The 21,115-nt window shown below is 41.5% G+C and overlaps 1 pseudogene; it reads left to right on the forward strand.

Annotated features, from left to right (window-relative positions):
• Nucleotides 1-174: 174 nt before the first annotated feature.
• Nucleotides 175-2,409, forward strand: LOC111543250 (annotated as a pseudogene).
• Nucleotides 2,410-21,115: the final 18,706 nt, after the last annotated feature.

Here is a 21,115-nt window from a genome sequence, read left to right on the forward strand (position 1 = left end):
CCCCAAGACTGGGAATGTACACCTGCCAGACCACTCCAAGAACAAATTTCTCCCTGCCAGAATCTCCATATAAAGTAATAGTAAACCACATGCTCAGAAGAGACATGAACAAAAAGAGAAAGAATACATAAATAAATCTGTTCTTCACAAACTCAGAAAGGGTCTATGCACATGATGGCAGCCAATGATAATGTTGGATCCCCCAAAAACATGGCCATCAAGATGAGTGTGATGGTGAGAAAGTCACAGCTCTCACCTCATTAGCCATCAAGGTGACAGATGATCACAATGCTGGGGATTATTTAAATTTAACTTTTGAATTGTTAAATACAATAAATTCAAATAAATACAATAGATTCAGACTGTTCAAACTTCAAAATGTAAAAAGGATGCACAGTGATGTCTCCATCTGATCAGTGTTTCCTACCTTCCAGCTCACTTCCCTCAAAGAAACTAATGTTATTACTTTCTTGTCATTCTTCCATACACACATGTGCATTCTTCCCACCCTCCACCTTGGACACAAGTGGCATTTTACCCACATGCTATTCTGCATCTACAGAGCCAGAAATCTGCCAACGTGGAGAGAAGTAGGATTTTGCAAATCCACTAACAGCTTATGAATTCATGGTAATTTTTTTTTTTTTTTTTTTAGAAAAGCAGTTATTCCTTAGGTAGTAAGCACAGTAAGTAGAGTCTAAATTGAGTTCCCATGTGTCTGGAGTGTCTGTTGAATACGGCTGACCTATGAGGAGGCAGAAGAGACCTGGGAGAATAAATATAGGAGATGTGACATTTGTGCCTAAGCATTCTGACACAAGTTCTCAGGGATGTCATGGAACCTTGCCATCACTGATGTATCTGCCTGCCATCATTCCCTTCTTTCCAGAACTTCTGGGAAACCCCTGCCCTCCTGCCAGCACACCCTTGGCTGGCTCAGGTCCTTGGCTGCCTCTCTCTGAAGTTAATCAGCTGCCAGGATCACCACCTGTCCCCTGTCAAAATTGGCCTTGTACTGCAAAACGCCTCCCTCTTGGCTGGCCATTCTTGCAATGCTTCCATCAGGATTTACCATGGAACCAGGTCCCCATGATCCTAATTTGATGTCCCACTCCCCACTGCTCGCCTGAGGCCCTCTCAAAGCAGGGGGCATGTGCCTTTTAAATATGAACCAATTCCAATATATAAAAACATAGAGCCTGGTTTTTAAAATGACCACCTGACACGCCAAGTGAAGAGAAGGTCATTTTCAAATGATTCCCGGCTGTTATAATAGCATTGTGGGACTCCGGAAGGATACGGCCCAGCCGCCGGATGTGACGTAGGGGCCAGGGCGCGACGGGGACACGGAGAGAACGCCGAGAAGGCGGTGCCTGTCTAAGGTCCGGACACAGCCGGGCGCCCAAGGCCCGAGCGCCCAAGGCAGCACCATACCCGCACTCTTGGAGCGCCCCAGGCTTTCCAATGCCATGGCCAGAGCACTGCACCAAGCACATTGTGATGGAGCGGGAGCGCAAGCGGCAGGAGGAAAAAGAGGTGGACAAGATGACGGAACGGAAGATGAAGGAAGAACAAGAGAGAAGGAAGAAAAAGGAGATGGAAGAGAGTCACTAGAGGAGACTAAGGAACAAATTCTGAAGTTGCAGGAGAAGCTTTTGGCCCTACAGGGAGAGAAACACCAGCTTTTCCTGCAGCTCAAGAAAGTTTTACATGAGGAAGAAAAACGGAGGCTAAAGGAACAGAGTGACCTGACCACCCTGTCATCAGCTGCCTACCAGCAAAGCCTGACTGTTCACACAGGAACATTACTCCTCAGCATGCAGGGGATCCCTGGAGGACACAACCGCCCAGGCACCCTCATGGCAGCTGACAGCGCCAAACAAATGTTTGACCCCAAGTGCTTACGACCCAGCACTACATGGGCCCAGCAGTTGCTTTTGCAGGGACACCAGAGGATGGACAATTTCAAGGCAGTCCTGGTGGTGCCTATGGGACTACTCAGCCCCCACCTCGCTATGGGCCCACACAGCCAGTTTATAGTCCTAGTCGGCAGCTCAGAGCTCCTTCATCCTTCCCTGCAGTGCAGTACCTATCTTAGCCACAGTCACAGTCCTGTGTCCTGCACGGCCACTTTCAGCCCACTCAGACAGGTTTCCTCCGGCCTGGTGGTGCCCTATCCTTGCAAAAGCAGATGGAACATGCTAACCAGCAGACTGGCTTCTCCGACTCATCCTCTTTGCGCCCCATGCACCCCCAGGCTCCGCATCCAGCCCCGGACTCCTTGCTTTCTTGCAGCTCCCTGTGCAGATGCAACCAGCAGGAAAGTAGGGCTTTGCAGCTACCAGCCAACCTGGCCCTTGGCTCCCATTCATCCAACACAGCCAGAACCTGCGATTCTACCACAAGTGACCATCAGATTATATCTTCTGATGCCCTCCCAACCCCACCATGGATGAGGGTACAATAGTGTTGTGCCTGAATGGTTCAGTCATCACAGAAGCAAGGAGGGCAGTTTTATTTTATGTTTGACCTAGTAACAGAGATTGCGATTGGAAGTCAACCTGAGATACTTACAACAGCTGCTTATAATCTCGTCAATTAACATTTGTGTATTGCTTTACCCTTTATGAAGCACTTTTATGTACACTGTCATAATACATTAGGGGGTGATGGTGGCTCCAAGCAGAGAAAAAAACTGTATTATTTTACTGCCTAATCTTGGAAACAGGGAGGAAACAGACAGGTTCTTAGAAAGGAGAATATCAAAGCAAACCACAGAGCTAAGCACAAAAGAAGAAGCATTATCAATGCCAAACTCAGGCTGAAATGAAAATATTCCAATTCAAGAATTTGAGAGAGACACATCGTGGGAAGAGGGTCAAACCCAAATGAGGACCTATCACAAAATGTTCAAGATTGAGGACTAGTGAACAACTGTGTGGCCAGAGTAGGTTTTTAGTTCTTTTATTTACAGTATAGTTGATACATAGCTTTGTATTAAAATATAGCAACTGCAGCTAAACCAAAAGAAAATAAGCAGTATATTTTAGGCTTCTCTGCCCAGTATCTTTCATGGCCACAATCTTGGGGAGAGTTGCCTGAAGTTTGTCTGCACTGATATCCCAATTTGTTGCTTCTTTCCTTTTTTTCCTGAAAAAAAAAAAAAAAATGCTTACTGGTTTCCTGTCTGGTCTGCTCCTTCCTCCAGCAGTTTGGGAATAAAATTTTCCTGGCTGTTGGTGACTCAGTAATGGACTTGACTGATGGTAACTGCCTTTCCTGTAGAGTCAGTATTCATAGTTTTCTCTTATCTCAAAGGCAACAATATATCCATGTAAATTGTGAAAGAATCTGGCTTGATTAATGGGGTGGTAATGAATGCCAAGAACAGTCATAATCCATCACATCTGCTGATTCTAAATCGCCAATCTCAAATGAATATTTTGCTTTTGGTGCTTTCCCTGAAGAGTCTTAAGGGACTGACTTGCACACATCTTCAGGTGTCCACCTCCACTCTCACTGCATTTGCCTATTAGGTTTCCTTGCATGCAGTAGGTACTCAATACATGTTTTCTGACTGAAAGTTCTCTTTCTTAGAGGATAGTTGAGCCTCCAGTTTTGAACTGGCTGATTCATTCAGCTTTATCTTGCATGAACTAATCCAGTATGAAACCGTGTCCTGAGGGGAGAGAGCTGAATTGTTGAAGATAATTCTTCCCTTTGAGAGTAAATATGTGGGAATGTGTGAGGGTTCATGGCATAGTTAAAATGTGATGAATCTCATTGTGTGTTGGGGTGTGTGTGTGTGTACGCGCGCACGTGGGCGCGCATGGGCATTATATATTCCAGGACTACAGGACGTTCCCAGTGTATGCCGCTTGGGATTCTTTCTTCTCTGACAGTTCTTGTCTCAAGACTCCCCATCCTCCAGAATTCTTATCTATTTTATGACAGTTATGCCCAAATGCCTCAAGAGAAAATTGATCTCAATCTTAGAGAAAAGCAGACTCATGCCAACCTGGGAGGGACACAAGTGGGAAATGATCTTTCTGGAATGAAGATCGGGAGGAATAAAGGAAATGAAACAAGGGCAGGAAAGTAGCCAAGGAAATTAATACTGGCCTAGCACTTCTGGAACATGGTTGAGGGACTCTCTCTGGAAAGTTCTAATAGTGTTAAGCCTGCAGTCAGCCCAAACCCCATCTTGGCCCAGAGATGAGGTGAGAAACAGGGACGGAAGCACGAGAGGAAGATGAGTGCAAAGAGAAACTGAATTAGAGGAAGAAAAGAAGAGAGGGAAATTCTAAGTAGAAATCAATCGATGGTAACAGTAAAGATTTATCAATAGCCCTTTTCCTAGGTGGCTGTAAAGAGTGCCTACCTATCTACCCACTCACCCATTTATTCATCTACCCTGCCTTTTTCCAAAAGGATTTAAGCTCGTTCCATAAAGTATATGTAATGATATAGTATAAACTATAATTAGGCAAAATTACACAGAAACACAAGGATGGGGACAAAATGAAGCCAGGAATGGGGCTGGCCACACACGCTTACTATGGCTGGATCATATGCCTGTCTAAGGAACTGCCTGTGACAGTGAGAAACAGTGATAGACATAACTAGAGTAAGAATCTTGCTGAACCTGTGGTCTTGGCCTGTGGCATGTGTCTTCCTCTCCAGATCTGCCTCTGTGATTATGTCTTGCTTAGACTCAGTCACACTCAGTTGGGCTTTGTGTGTGGTCTCTATATGCAGTGGGTAGCAATGGGGGGAATTTGGGCTAAATGGGTGTGTTTGTGAGTATCGTATACGTTAAAACCCAAATACAAAAATTGCTTCATTTGTATAAGGCAAATTAACAGAAAGAACCTGTCCAACTGTAGAATAAAACCTTGTCAGAGGTTATAAAACAGCAACATTAATTTTTTTCACAGCTCAAAAAATAGCAGATTTTAAAACCTTTTTTTTTTTTTTTTTTCCCCCTTAAATCCACGATTGAAAAGTATGTTGACAGAGCCTGTGAGGTTCTTTTCTTATCTGACATCTCCCTCTACTGACAGTACCTTCTCTCACTTTTCCCTTGCAACACAGCAGGGAAGTCCTTTGAAAGTGACATGCCTGTGAAGTGCCTTTGAGTTCTGGTTCACACATTGGAGAAGGACCAGTTTTTGTGGGGGAAGATCATAGCTTCCTTTTGGGTCTTGGGGAATTGGAGCCTTCTAAATTCAATCAGCAATAGGATTCATGTGTCTGGAGCTCAGAAGAGAAACCTCAGACAAAGATAGAAGTGAGAGAGTGGCCAGTAGGAGCAGATGAAAGAAAAGAGGAGGAGGAGGAGGATGCCCTGACCTTGCGAGTCTCTCATACATAAAGGCCAGGCAGATGGGGAGGAGCAAAACAACGTAAATTCAGTCTTTCATTCCTGTGAATGCCTTTGTTCCTATTAAGGGCCATCCATCTTTGACTTATATAATCGCAGTGTTGGAAAACTCACTCTTTCATTGCTGTTTGACAATTCTTATTGTTAGAGGGTTGTTACTTCTGATGAGCTGGAAGAATCTGGTTCCCCACCATTTCCATCCCTTTTTCTCATTCTGCTGTTCAGTGTGATAAAGATAGAATCTGTCATCTCACACATTTACCCAACAAATCCTTCCCCATGAAAATCCCGTGAGACAAATATGCGTAACTGTTTAAACTGCCCAGTTCAAGGCCTTTTCCCTGCCCTCTCCCACCCCATTATAAGCCCTTGAGAGCAAAGACTGTGTCTTATTCCCCTCCCTGCCAGCCTCTAGTCTATCAGACATTTCAGTGAATATTTCTATGTAATAAGTGCTTCTTGAGCATAATCTATTTAGACATTGCATCAATTGAATGAGTAACAAACTATTATCATCCCCATTTGCAGATAAGAAAACAGGTTTAGAGAGATATATAACTTGTACAATGCCTTATAGCAACTGGTAGAGCTTGGCTTGGACACCATGTCTCTCTGATATTGAGGTTTGGGGCCGTTAAATCAATGTGATCTCATCCCTTTTGCTAACTAGACACCATGAGGCACAGAAAAAGCCCACAATAGTGTTCACCAGATTGAATTAATTTGTGATAATACCTACTTGGAAGTTGGTAAAGTGGCATCAAAAGCATATAGGTGAAACCGGTAAGATTATCTCTACACCCAAGCTTCTCCTCCATTGAAGTGACTGATTTCCTTATCTCAGCATCAGCTCCCATAAAGCAGACCCCATCCCAGCTTGTTCCAGCAGCCTCAGTTGGTTCTGACTAGAACTCTTCTATCTGACTCCATCTATGACCCAGTCTCCCTCTAGCCCTCATACCAAGCCCTCCATCCATCCAGGATTTCTATTGCTCTAACGGTTTGGTCAGTACTTACAGCTTCCATTATTCTAGATTCCCTCAGAGGGCAATGGATTCCTGCTGGTTATATTTTGGATGTAATGGGCTTGGGCTCCCCACTAACAAGCTCTGTAACCTTGAGTAAGTTACTTACCTCCTTTGAGCCTTGAGTTTATTGTCTTTAAAGTAATGAGCCAGGCATGGTGGCTCACGCCTGTAATCCCAGCACTTTGGGAGGCTGAGGTGGGAGGATCACTTAAGGCCAGGAGTTCATGAGGCCAGCCTGAGCAACATAGTGAAACCCCATCTCTACAAAAAATTTTAAAACAAAAATATTAGCCAGGCCTAGTGGTGTGTGCCTTGTAGTCCCAGCTACCCGAGAGGCTGAGACAAGAGGAAGTTACAGGAGATCAAAGATGCAGTGAGCTATGATCTTGCCACGGCACTCCAGCCTGGGCGACAGAGCGAGACCCTGTCTCTATTTTTAAAATAAATAAAATAAAATAGGAATAAGAACTATTACTTGATGGCATGCTGTGACTTTAACTGAAAATGTAAGTTAAATGTGCAGTAGAGTGCTTGCCCCACCGCCTATCTACTCTATGAGTCTGTAGATGGAAATTGAAAACTTTGTGATTGCTCTTTCAACTTGGAGAAGTTGAATAATGAGAGGAAGTAGAGACAGCAAAGAAAGAGAGAAATTACAGGACTAAGAGAGCAAATAAAATGCAGTATCGTGGAAGCCATAGGGAGAGTGTGACCCTTAGTTCCTGTTTCCGACTAGATGGTCAAGAATTTCTGTCTTGCATTTGGTAAAGAGATACAAGGGACTTTCAAGGCTTATTTCTATAGAGACGTGGAGATAGAGACAGATGGCAGAGAAATAAAGATAGCAAGGTCTCAGGAAAGGAAGGCAGTTATTGATGACTATGTGTAAATTTTGGCAGGAAAAGAAAGTAGACGAGAGGGCAGCAATCCCGGGGAAATGGGTTTATGACAAGTAGATGACGGATAAATGCTCACTGAGTCAATGGCTGAGCGAGCAACTGAGTGAGTGAGCAAAGATACTTGGGGTTTCATGAAATGCTTTTGATAACATTGGTGACATTCTTGGGTCTGTGGCATTTCTAAGCCTTGTTAGTATTAGTAGTGGGAGAAACATTGGAAGAACTATACAATGTTCTTGGCTCACACAAAAGCACATCCAAGGGCCAAGAACATAAGGTAAAAATCCTTTCACCTGCTACCATCTGTTGCTCTCTAAACTGCCAAACTTTTCCTCAGTGCCCTCCAATAATATCAGACCCCAAATAAGGTGTTAAAGATGACCTAAGAAACCCAGTTTTTGATTGGAAGCTGATCATGAAAGATTTGGAGACGTACGATGGGCAAACCTGAGTATATAAATCCATTCAGAAGCATATCCTGAGATTCTTACACTCAGTTGAAGTTGACTAAAAGCTGGACAAAAATCCATTTGTCTATCTTTTTCCCTCAGTCTCTTCCCTGGATCCAGACCTCCATTCCCTCAGTGCTGTAGGATAGGCAGAAAGAGTACAAGCTCTCCAGGGGTGGGATGGTGAGTATCAGGCTAGCCATTTAGTGTTGGTCAAGGCTTCTGACATTTTAGTATTCAGGAAAATCCTCAGGGGATCTTGGCCAAACGCAGTCTCTCGCTAACATAATGTAGGACGGGGCCTGCACTCTCTACTTTTAGCCATCTCCCAGCTGATGCAGCTGCTGTGGCTGCCACGCATGAGTGTGATGGGCCGTCCTTGAGTGGCAAGGCTACTAGCATATATATAGTAGCATATATGCTACTATATAGCATATCTAACTAACACTGATTTGCCCACACCTGTCCTTGTGACATTTGGTGGATAACTGAGACACTTCTGTGTCAGTTCAGCTTTAGGACTGATTTTCTCCCTCTCCCACTCACCTATCCCGTCCATCAACGCTGCTCCGGAAAATGCAATGAAAAAATAATAATAATAGTAGCATCTGATTAGAATCCTGAAGTCACAGCTTAAAGCTATTTTTCCCCAGTTTTCTAGGGGAACAAATAATGGTTGTTTTTCTTCTTTTTTGGATCCCAGAAGCCTTGTTTTTTTGACCTTCATGGCTTGGCATGGATCCACTTTTGTTGATTTGGTGTTTCTTCTGTGGATAAACTTTCTGGCTTTGGAAAAGGCCTCCTTCTTTTATGAGGCACTTTTAACCTGCAGGATCTCCATTTAGCTTAATTGGCATATTTATGTATTGAGATGGGTGCCTAGAGGGCTTGGGCCACAGCATCTTTTGTATAAATCGAAAAAAATGAAATGAGCTGTTCTCACAGTTGTGTGCCCTTCAGTCATGGAGTGCGCTAAAAGGCTCATCATTTACAGGCTGCGAAAGCTCAGAAAGATCAATAGACATAATGCAACCCAGAGCTGTTCGGCAAAGCAAAACTCAGGGTTTTCAAAGCCCAGTGACTTTGGAAGCTTGGACATTACTAATTCCCTTTTCAATCTTTCCTGGACCTTCATTTCTTGTCCATGTTAAGGAATGGTCTTCTCAACTCCTGATGAATCATCCTCCTAAGGTTATGCCAAGAGCCTTCTCCTGAGGGTCAATTTGTAAACTCTGAGGAGCTGACTGCTCCAGGCCAGGCCCCTCTGATCACAGCCCAGATGTAGACTGTCACTTTTCAGATCACTTCTGAAGCCCAGCATGCTTTGAAAGCAAGTGTGGGAATTGATTCTTATTAGTTTAATATAGCTATGGTTAATGGCTTATAGATTTTTATATAGTCTGGCCCTGCTAGGCTTGTCTATTAAGTCTCTATTATGGTTGACAGAGGAGAGAGAAGGTCAAAGGGCCTGGAACAAATGCATGGCTTTCCTCCAAGCCAGACTGAGAAATGTCTTCTTAATAAGAGTTCTTATGACCTCCTGGAAACTCAAGAGAGAAAGAAGGCCCTTTTGGTGGATTCTAGGGGAATTTGGCTCCAGAGCTCAGGAATGCACGTCTCGCTAGAGACAAAGGTAGTATATCAGGTAACACAAAGGCCCTGCTGGGATGAATTAATGAAAGCAAATACAGGTGAACCAGCTGCCCTTGGAATTTTCAGCTCAACAACAGTGGATTCAATAGCCGCCCCCAAAAAGCTATGTCTAACACAGGAACAGAAAACCAAATACTGCATGTTCTCACTTAAAAATGGGAGGTAAACACTGAGTATACATGGACTCAAAGAAGGAAACAACAGACATGAGGGCTTATGTGAGGATAGAGGGTGGGAGGAGGATGAGGATCGAAAAACTACCTATGCGGTACTGTGCTTACTGTCTGGGTAACAAAATAATATGTACACCAAAACCCTGCAACATTGCAATTTACCTACATAACAAACCTGCACATGTACCCCTGAACCTAAAATAAAAGTTAGGCCGGGCATGGTGGCTCACACCTGTAATCCCAGCACTTTGTGAGGCAGAGGCGGGCAGATCACGAGGTCAGGAGATCGAGACCATCCTAGCCAACATGGTGAAACTCCATCTGTACTAAAAAATACAAAAAATTAGCCAGGTATAGTGGTATGTGTCTGTAGTCCCAGCTAGTTGGGAGGCTGAGGCAGGGGAATTGCTTGAACCTGGCAGGCGGAGGTTGCAGTGAGCTGAGATCTTGTTACTGCACTCCAGCCTGGTGACAGAGCGAGACTCTGTCTCAAAAAAAAAAAAAAAAAAAAAAAAAAATTAAAATTAAATAAATAAATAAATAAATAAGGGGAGGGGGAAAGCTATGCCCACCAGAAACTGTAAAGGTGAACTTATTTGGAAAAAGAATCTTTGCAGATGTATAAGTTAAGGACCTCAAGATGAGATCATCTTGGATTATCTGGGTGGGCCATAAATCCAAAAACAACTGTCCTTATATGAAGAGAAGACATAGACACAAGGGAAGAGGCAATGTGAAGATGGAAGCAGAGATTGGAGCAATGCATCTGCAAGCCAAGGAGCACCAAAGATTGCCAGAAAACACCAGAAATGAGGCAAAGGCATGGAACAGATTCTCCCTTAGAACCCCTAGAAGGAACCAATCCTGCCAACACCTGGATTTTGGACTTCTGGCCTCTCGGAGTGTAAGAGAATACAATTCTGTTGTGAACCCACTCAGTTTGTGGCAATTTCCTAGCAGCCCTAGGAAACTAATAAAATGACCAACTACCCAGGCTGCTGTCTCTTTCCTCCAAAATCAACCCTGGAGAAACCCCAGAACCAAGAGGAAACAAGAACTCTAGAAACTAGTGATGGAAAAAATGCAAGGTGTCCCTAAATTGACAAGGTTGTCTTGTTTTATGCTAGGATAGAAGGGTGGCTACAGCTGAGAGGAAGGCAATAGTGAAAAGAGGAGTTGCAGAAAAGCTGATTAAATTCTACACAGGCCTCTTCCCTAGGTTACTTGAGGCAACCACCAATTGACTCTTTTTCTTTTTATATTTTATTTGTTCTTTTTTCTATCATCTTTTCACTTTAAAAAGAACTATGTGTCCATTAATGTTTAATGTAAATTAGACACTGTGTGAGAGCAACTGACTCTTTACTGCAAAAAATCCTGCAATTGTCCACACTTCCTCTGCCAGTGTCCACAGGATGGCTTGGATACAGGCCCTAAGCCTTGTAGGAACAGGACATTGAATGAAAAGACACACAGGCTGAGCAATCTTCTGTTCTCCTTCAATCTGAGAGCTATTGCTGACAACCAAGAGGGGAGTCTCCCTCCCCGCAGGGTCCCTTCTTCCTATGTTTTTAATGGTGCAACCCTGGCCAGAGGAGCTGCATAGTGAGTTGGCAGCAAATGGCAAAGATCAACAGTGGTTCTGTGGGTACACAGGGCTCCACCTGGGGCTCATCCCTCCCCTCTCCTCCGAATCACCTGAACTCACACAGATGTGCCCTTCCTATTTCATCTAAAGCAGAATTGTGGAAATAAGAATAAAAAATGAATGTTAAAAAAAAGTTTGGCCGGGTGTGATAACTCATTCCTATAATTCCAGCACTTTGGGAGGCCGAGGTGGGTGGATCATGAGGTCAGGAATTTGAGACCAGCCTGGCCACCATAGTGAAACTCCATCTCACGGGGTTTCAAAAAATACAAACAAACAAACAAACAAAAAATAGCCAGGCATCCTGGTGGGGGCCTGTAATCCCAGGTACTTGGGAGGCTGAGATAGGAGAATTGCTTGAACCTGGGAGGCAGAGGTTGCAGTGAGCTGAGATGGTGCCATTGCCCTCTAGCCCAGGGGACAGTGTGAGAACCCATCTCAAAAAAAAAAAAAAAGAAAGAAAAAGGAAAAAGAAAAAAAAGTTTAAGATTAGAGAAGATACTAGATATATGAAACAACAGCAAGAAATCAAAAAGGAAGCAAGTGAAAGCTATACAATTCTAAATAGGGAACACAAGAGATGGAATAAACAATAGGATGAATATAACTGACGAATGAATCAGTGAGTTGGAAGATCAGTGTGTAACAAATATGGTAGACAATGGACTGATATCTTTAACACATGAAGAGCCTGCATAAATTGGAAATAAAACCCTAACACTACAAATTTTAAATATGCAAAGGATATGGGCAAGAATTTCCAGCAGAAATGCAAAAGTCCAATAAACATTTTTAAAATCCACTTACTAGTAATACATTAAAATAAAATAAAGCAATGAAATATTGTTTTTAATCCCAAACTGGAAAAGAGCAATTACAACGGTCAATTTTGGATGTCTTCGACAACTGTTGAAATACAAATACCATTAAAAGAGTTACAGTTTTTATCAGTGATCAGCTTTTAGTATAATACCTGAAACTGAGGCATGATAGAAAACAGGAGAGAAGGCATGAGTGCGTGAGGTACATGGGGAGATGAGGGCAAACATCACCAAGGAGCGGCAGTGAGATAGACACTCTCATGGACACCTGGTGTACAACCTCCCTGGAGAGCAATTTTAAAATATGAATCAAGATCCTTTGATCCACTCATCATCCAGAAATCTGCACAGAAATGTGCACAAAAGTATGTGGCATCCATTGACTTCCAACCTCTTCTCTTTCAGGGGAAATATTCCTTAACTATTCTCTCTTGTTGCCCTCAAAGGCAAAGCCTCTCCATCCTCCCACTCTGGAACTCACTGTAGCTGTTCACATTGTTCAGGCTTTGCTAAACTGCAAGAAGAGTGGCTGCCTTCTGGATGGTGAGGCAGAAAAGAGGAAGATGTCTGCATTCCTGATGGCAGTGGTCGCCATACAAGCCTTATCCTCTCCACCGGTTTTTTTTTTTTCTTTTTAATATCAAAACATATACCCCTTATCTGTTTAAGCCTCTCAGATCAGGTCTCTGGTTACCAGCAGTCAGATACAATTCAAAGCTAAAAATTGTTAATAAAGCTTCTGAGTTTAGTTAGCTCTATTCACTAGCACACTGGCCATGAATTTATTGGTTTTAAGGTCTGACAACCATTTCCTGAAATACTATGAAACTTTTCTTAATCATTGAGTACTTAATTTTCTAGTTAAATTTCTAAAATCCAGTTGTTCACCAACTCTGGAGCAGGTGGATGATGATGCATAGAGAGGTGTTATACAAGTAACACACAAGAGTGAGTAGATGTGGGCTTTAACAGTTAAAATGGAAAGACCATCTGTAAAATATATTTTCTCCAGTTTTCCAAATGAAACTCAACCTCCTCTTAATGAAATGTATTGACCTCCAAATTTATGGAAGGACCTGGTAAAATATGGACCAGACCAGCATCAGTGGCCAAACACATGGGTTACCTAAACAGAAGGGGTAAGGCAGAGAGGCCGTCAGAAGCAGGGTGTATAGGGTATGGCTTCTGCAATACCAGGAAGAATCTTGCTTCCTCTAGGCCATCTCAAGCTGGTGCCTAGGCTTCCTTCCATGAATCTTTATCATTTTATTTAGATCTTTGTTAGGAAGGAGCTAGAGGGAAAAAGTTCCAATTGATAAGGATACCCAAGGTGATTCAGTTCATTACTAGAACCCACTACTATATACTACGATTTATATTTAAAGTTTCTTTACCACTTGGCCTGGTGTGGTTTCTTATGTTTAAGAGATTTCTGTCTTGTCTTTGAGACACTGTTTGAGAGAATAAAATGCATTCAATCTCCATATTCTTCGTGCCTATCAAGATTTCCTTGGGGATGCTCAGCTTGTATATTTCGGTGTAGCATTCCTAAAGGTTGACTCATGGGATAGGTCTCTCTTCTGCAAAACGTACCCCATTTTTCTTAATGGTAAGTTATGTCAATATTTTTAAATAAAGCCTGCATTTAGATACTGTTTAGAGCTTACAAAATTCTATTGGATGTTTTTGATACTTATTTAAATGCAAATATCATTGGGAGAGTTGTGGGTCTTATCATTGATACAGATTTTAGTGTAATATCTGAAATGGGGACTTGGTAGAAAACTTAGAAGAAAAGGAATGAGTATACTTGGTATATACAGAAAAGAGGCCAAATATTACCAAACAGGGGAGGAAAGTTTGGGAGGAGAGAAGGAGGATGTGACCAGTACCAATAATGAGACTGGCATAGCTGTGATAAAGCTGAAGGTATGGTGGCACTCTGGTGCTCTGCTGGTTTAGTCATCTTGTTTAAATTCACATGACATGCAAACTTACTTTGAATGATCCTTTGAGTTCATTTATTCTCCATTCTCTTTTCTACCCTATTAAATATGTAGAAAAAAAACCATTTTTGCTGAAAAAATTTGAGAGTAATTTTTTTTATAATAGCAGATTTTTTGAGCCTGAAAGAAAGTAACAGGAATTATGTAAGCAAGTATGCTGTTATAAAATAAATTTAGATAAAAAGACTTCCTAGTAGCAAGCAGTTAGGGGGAAGAGGAAGGAAGAAAAGAATGAAGCCAGATAAATCTGTGTTTAATTGTTGAAGATTCAATACGAAAGTAAGGGCAAAGAACAGCCAGGAGACTCCTGTGGGGACTTTTAGGGTGCTGAAAATATTGTTTATTTCTTGACATGAGCAGTAATTACTCAGATGGTCACCTTACACTAATTCAGTAAGCTGTATTTTTTTTATCTTTTTTGTATATGTTAGTCATTTTCCAAATAAGAATTAAAAGAAAAAACAACTGAACCCTAAAAACAAAAGACAGAGACAGAGAGAGAGAGAGAGCGATCCAATTCAGGCAGACATATCTGAAGTAGGGGGAAAATCAGCAAATTGACCACTTCATATTTCAAACAATATACTTGATACTTTTGGGTATGTGTTCCCTGGTTTCGTGAATAAGCTGAAAGAATTTCAGTCATAGGTCCCTTTTGGGCAATAAGGATTGGGTCAGTGGTTGTGCATGGAAAGGATACTTGATTTTCACAAAGATTATATTTAATATAAAATATTCTCCTTGCATCAGTTCTCTAATCTGCATGAGGAGATATGAATAAGAATGTTGGAGAAGCATTGTTCAAAATAGCCAAAAGTAAAAAAGATGTCCATCAAAGTAAAATTGATAAATGTGCTATATTCTGGCTATATTCAGCCACATAATAAAAGCTGTCCACAACAATCCAGATCGATCTTCTTTTTCAAGTGTTGGGCAGAAGAGAACAGAAACAAAAGGACACGTTTTCTATGATTTTGTTTTTATAAAGGCCAAATACATGCAAAGCATAAGTGATAGTATTTAGGGGTACACACTTATGTGGTAAAAGTGTGAAGAGAAGCCAGACAGTGGCGAGCATAGAAGGAGTGAGCAAGGAAGGCATGGCCTAACATGTGCCAGCCTCACTCCAGGCTGACTGGGAAGACAAATCAAATGGAAGAGACTGTCGCTCCTTAAGGATGCTGAGTAATTAGTGTCTAGAATCACAGCACCTCAGGACTGAAAGGAGCCTAAAGATCACTAAAATAAGTGACCTTTAAATTTTTTACATTTCAATGTTTACTATTATATTTCAATAAAAATTAGGGAGTTCAATGGAGGATTTCCAAATTTTATTCCAACAGATAGGGTATATTTACAAACATACTACAATCTATCATTGACAATTATTTCATACAAAGAAAAGCCTTGTCACCCTCACAAAGTAAGAAGTAAATAATTTTAGAATAAATGATAGCCCTTTACATTGAATAAATTCAGATTTATGAACCATGCTGCCTATTTCTTTCCAGGAACTTAGTAAAAAAACAAACAAACAAAAAAAGTTTGGTGTTTTTTTTTTTTTTTTTGAGATGGAGTTTTGCTGTTGTCACCCAGGATGGAGTGCAATGGTGCGATCTTGGCTCACTGCAACCTCCACCTCCCAGGTTCAAGTGATTCTCTTGCCTCAGCCTCCCGAGTAGCTGGCATTGCAGGCACCCGCCACCACACCCAGCTAATATTTTGTATTTTTAGTAGAGACGGGGTTTCACCATGTTGGTCAGGCTGGTCTTGAACTACTGACCTCAGGTGATCCACCCACCTTGCCCTCCCAAATTGCTGGGATTACAGGCGTGAGCCACCGTGCCCAGCCAGTAAAAATTTTTAAATAAACTACCATCAATCCCTAGACTAGTTGGTGTATGAGAAACTTTGACCTTACCTACCACTCATCCAATACTGGAATCTTCTTCCCCAAATCCATAAAATTATTTCCATTTGGAGCTTGCCTATGCTTGCATACTTCTGGTGAATTAGAACTCACTACTAGAGATGCTGACATATTTTCTTTCCTCTTAGAACATTTGTGACTAAATGCTCTTCTGCTGTTGAACCTATTTCCCCTTCATTTGTGGTCTTAGACTAGTGACTGCACTTACTGCCTAGACTGTACCGTCTTCTATGTGTCAGCCTCAACCTATGAGCAACACGTTTTATCCCCCTCCCTGTCATGACGCCTGTCACTTCTCATGTTGAAACATCTCAAATCCTCTGTACTATTTCCTATACATATCCCAAATCGTCAGCATCCTTACCTCTCTGCCTGAGGTGTTCCAATTTGTCTGTATCTAATTTTAAAATGTGATTTTTCCAAACAGAGTACAACTTTCCAGGTTGGTTTGCCTCACCCAAAAGAAAGTAAATGCATCATCTCTTTTATTCAAGACATTCAACTTCTTCCCTCAATGTAGCCTCAAATTTCCTAAATCAACTCTCCCATTCCTATTAACTCATTTGATGAAAACAAGTTCATATGCCAGTGTGAGTCTAGAGGACTGGTTTCCCACAGAAAAAAGGAGAGGATGGCAGATCTTTCAAACTTGTTAGATACGAGAATGGCTGATTATTTATTTTTAAATGCTCTGAATTCACCTAATTTGTGCTTAGCATACATCTCTTCACTTGTGAGAAAGTTAGCAAGATCCTCAGACACCTTTCAGAGGACTCACACATCCTCTTAATACGACACTCCAGTCTAGTAAACTCCAGAAAAAAAGAGTGGAGTGACTGTGCTGGGATTTGTCCTCGGTGACTGCTTGCTGGCGCCACCTACTGGGATCAGCATCTCTTAACAGTTTCTCCAGGTTCGTACACTCGGGAACGAAGACTGAGTTCCCCAGTCTGCAGTTTGTAGAGTTTATTTTCTTGCCATCTTAGAAACTGTAAAGGATGTGAAGTTCTTGCTTGCAGTCTCTTGTTACCCATGAGGTTAAAAAAGTCCCACTAGCAGCAGTTCCATGATCTCATTTGCATATTATCTCAGTAAACTACAACTTTGATTTGCCTGGGCCGTGACACACAAAGGTAAAATGAGTTGTTCATGATAGGAAAGTAAGACTATTTACAAAGAAATTAATAACAAAATTACTTCCATTTGTACTATTGAAAGTTAACACGTATTCTTCTCTTCCTCATATGCTTATATTCACAGTTTATCCCAGCCTCTAGAGTATTTAGCTATATATATATATATACATATTTAGCTACATATATATACAAATATATGTATTCTATTTGATAGCAATAGAAATTTGCTCATGACCCACATCGAATATTTTGTGGAGAGACAGTATAAAATAGCATTATTCAAAATAGCCAAAAGTAAAAAAGGTGTCCGTCAAAGTAAAATTGATAAATGTGCTATATTCTGGCTATATTCAGCCACATAATAAAAGCTGTCCACAACAATCCAGATCGATCTTCTTTTTTCAAGTGTTGGGCAGAAGAGAACAGAAACAAAAGGACACGTTTTCTATGATTTTGTTTTTATAAAGGCCAAATACACGCAAAGCATAAGTGATAGTATTTAGGGGTACACACTTATGTGGTAAAAGTGTGAAGAGAAGCCAGACAGTGGCGAGCATAGAAGGAGTGAGCAAGGAAGGCATGGCCTAACATGTGCCAGCCTCACTCCAGGCTGACTGGGAAGACAAATCAAATGCAGTGGTGTGATCATGGCTCACTGTAACCTCGATCTCCTGGACTTAAGCAACCTTTGTGCCTCAGCCCCTCCAGTAGCTGGATACAGGCACAAGCCACCACACCAGGCTAATTTTTTAATATTTTGTAGAAACAGGGTCTCCCTATATTGCCTAGGCTGCTCTCAAGCTCCTGGCCTCAAGTGATCCTCCCACCTTAGCCTCCCAAAGTACTGGAATTACAGGTGTGGGCCACTGCACCTGACCTTTTTTATTAAAAAAAAAAAAAAAAAAAGTAACTTAAAAAAAAAAGATCTCTTTAATTAACTCATTTCTTCTTTGAGTGTGGCCAGCTTGAGGGAAACTTTACTTTCTTCAGTTGGCAAAAATGTGTGATACAGTCATTAAAAAGGCATTGAACCAAAGGTTATTAACATTGGGTCTTCCAATATTCAGAGATTCATGGACAGAAATCAAGAGGTTCATGGACACAGTTTTTAAATATATATATTAAAATATATATATATAATTTTTTGTTTTTTGTTTTTTGGGTTTTTTTTTTTTTTTTTTTTTTTTTTGAGATGGAGTCTCGTGCAGTGGCGCCATCTCGGCTCACTGCAAGCTCCACCTCCTGGGTTCACGCCATTCTCCTGCCTCAGCCTCCCAAGTAGCTGAGATTTCAGGTACCCACCACTGCACCTGGCTAATTTTTTGTATTTTTAGTAGAGACGGGGTTTCACCATGTTGGCCAGGCTGGTTTCAAACTCCTGACCTCAGGTGACCCGCCCACCTCGGCCTCCCAAAGTGCTGGGACTATAGGCGTGAGTCACCGTGCCTGGCCAGTAAAAATAATTTTTAAAGGAACAAAAGAAGGGAGGAAGGGGAAGAGAAAGAGAGAAGGGAAAAGAAAATACACCTTTATTTTTTACTAACTTTTAAGTAAAATTATAGTTTATAAAATATGATTGTAAGCCACAACATGACATTATAATTGTTGCAGATATTTTGAAATACTGTTTTTGCTTATTGTTATTTTACAATTACAATGGATAGGAGGCCTGCCTCTGGCTTTTATTATTTACTGCATTAATAAAGAAGCACATATATTACTATGTCTTGCATTTGCTTAAATATTCCAGTAGCTGCATTTCAATATAACTGCCTTCCGTTGCAATCCTATGTATCCCATTTTTGCTTTTAAAATCACAATGCTGAGAAGGAGTTCAGAAGTCTCACCAGACTGCTGTAGGGATTAAGAGCTCCTGCATTAAACTCTTTCGAGAGCTTTGTTGGGAAAAACAGAATCCTTCAGGCCATCGCGTGCCAGGGGAACCGAATTGCCTCAGAACAGACAGAAGCTTTGCCTCTGTGGTTCTAGGCCCTGACTTTAGAAGAGATGTTAATAATAATGAAAGACTCTCCTTTGTAGCCTGGAGAGTATTCCAGAATCCTGGAGAGTATGCCATCCTGGTGATTTTGGGTACCGCTGGGTATTTCAGGGAAATAGTGCCATCTGGTGGCTGATGCTCCTCCTCCGATGCACACTTCTGTTTGTCTTGCAATCGGAAACATTCATGGCGAAACACAGTGGCATTTAAAAGTATCATCACATAGCTCTTCCCCATTTCCGTCCACTGCATGTGTTTAGTTTTGTCAATTCACAAATCTCACAGATTCAGTGAATGATAATGCTCGGTGTTCTGCGGAATCACATTTTTGTCTCCTTTTTAGAAATGTTTAAGCAGGAGACAGTGATTGACAATATTTGAATTCCAATTCTCAAGCCTTCATAATGGTAAAGGTCCCTCTTCCCTCAAAATAGCATTTTCATTTTTTATAATGCCTAGATCATTTCAAATGCAAGGTGTACAAAGAGATATTAGGGCTGCAGGGTTGTGAGTGGGGTGTGCTATCTGCAGGCTTCAGGTGATGTTGATGTTAGTGGATACGCAGGGTTTCTGACACACTGACCCTGGGTTTTCTTTCATATTTTGGTCACGTTGCCCTTGAATCAGCAGTTATGATTCTGATTCTGGCTCTGAATGCAGGCTGTGCTACTTTTCCCTACCTTCTTTACTGCTTTTTACAACTTCCACTGCCCCCTTCTTGGTCCAAGCTACCAGTCCCTTTTCTCAGATTATTGAAAGAGTCTCCTAACTGGTCTACCTTCTTCCACATTTTCCCCGCTAAGTTCATTCTGCACATGGCAGCCAGAATGATCCTGTAAAACCACAAGTTAGATCATGCTCACTCCTCTGCTCACAATCCCTTTCCTTCAGAGAAAAAAATAGAAGTCTTCTCAATATCCAAAACACTGTAATCAGGCTCGCAGATAACTACCTAAACGCATCTCCTGCTCCTCTTACCCTCACCAACAATACTGCCCTTCTTGCTGTTCTTCAAACAAAGCATGGCTCTGCCTCAGGACATCTGCACTTGCTGTTCCCTCTGCCTAAAACACTGTTCCTCCAGTTACTAACATGGTGCATTCTGCATTCTCTTCTTTCAAGGTCCCAGAGACTCTGTGGCCCTTCCTTTATTTTTCTCCATAGTCCTTATCACTATCTAAATTTTTATGTGCTATACTTATTAATTTCTGTTGTTTTCTTCCTCTTGTTAGAACATAATCTCCATGAGCATAGAGATTGTCATCTTTGTTTCTTATTATAGTATCCATAGTGTCTAAAAAAATGCCAGTCATGGAGCAATCAAATGCTTGTTAAAAGACTCATATTTCCTGCCATGATGAGATCCCAATCTACCTGTTAGGTGGACTTTATTTTACTGTGCCTGCTGTGAGATCTGTCCCACCTGGACTCTCCTGGCCTGTGATGGTCACTGGATGATTCTCAGGTATGTTCTGAGCTATGGCAGGTTTCTCTGCTGCTTATAGCATCGAAGAATCATTCCTGAGTTATAAACCTTAATGTTGAATGTCCTTCCTGAAAATAGCATATGATGACTCAAAAAGTGGCTCTATTGATAAAAGATATTTCTATGAAAAATGAATATACAAAGTTTACTAAATGAAATGTCAAAGTAAGAACAAGCAATATTTATAAATTTGTATGTTATTTTTAAAGTGATTTTAAATGTGTCTGTGTCACTACATACATTAATATTCTAAGGAGAAATTTGGCTAGTTCAAGTATGTCTATAAAAATTTAGTTAACCAAGTTGGCCCAAAGATACTTTTGCGGCTTCTTCAACTAATGGAAGAGAGGAACTCTGTATATTTAAGCATATATAGTATTTGCTAAGCCTCTCTCCCTCCCTTCCTTCCTCCCTTCCTTCCTTCTCCCTTCCCTTCCCCTTTCCTCCCCTCCTTTCCTTTCTTTCTTTGAGACAGGGTCTTGCTCTGTCACCCAGGCTGGAATG

Source organism: Piliocolobus tephrosceles, chromosome 14 (assembly GCF_002776525.5).
Source record: "Piliocolobus tephrosceles isolate RC106 chromosome 14, ASM277652v3, whole genome shotgun sequence".
In the NCBI taxonomy this organism is placed as follows: Eukaryota; Metazoa; Chordata; class Mammalia; order Primates; family Cercopithecidae; genus Piliocolobus; species Piliocolobus tephrosceles.